A 240-nucleotide genomic window follows, 5' to 3' on the forward strand; every position below is an offset into this window, starting at 1 on the left:
AAGAGGGGAGCGGCGGCGGTGCCGGTCAGTGCCTGGTGCTTTCCGTTCGGGGTTTGGGGGGGTCGGGTCGGGTGTCCTCACCGGTTCGCTGTCCCCGCAGGGCGCGGAGTATGCTGTCTTTCCTAACCAGGGTCGCCGGCGGGCCGCTCCGCTCGCTGGGCCGCTCGCCCTTCTCTTCCCTGGCCCCGTGGTGGCGGGCGGCGGTGAGGCGGGCCCCGCCGCTGTGGTGCGGGGCGGCCG

General features: G+C 75.0%; 1 protein-coding gene across 1 annotated transcript in view; it reads right to left on the reverse strand.

Annotated features, from left to right (window-relative positions):
• Positions 1-240, reverse strand: part of NDUFS6 (NADH dehydrogenase (ubiquinone) Fe-S protein 6, 13kDa (NADH-coenzyme Q reductase)) — a 7,734-nt gene that overhangs the window by 7,373 nt on the left and 121 nt on the right. The window lies entirely within an intron of this gene.

This window comes from Haliaeetus leucocephalus, unplaced genomic scaffold (assembly GCF_000737465.1).
Source record: "Haliaeetus leucocephalus isolate CR32 unplaced genomic scaffold, Haliaeetus_leucocephalus-4.0 Scaffold915, whole genome shotgun sequence".
Classification (NCBI taxonomy): Eukaryota; Metazoa; Chordata; class Aves; order Accipitriformes; family Accipitridae; genus Haliaeetus; species Haliaeetus leucocephalus.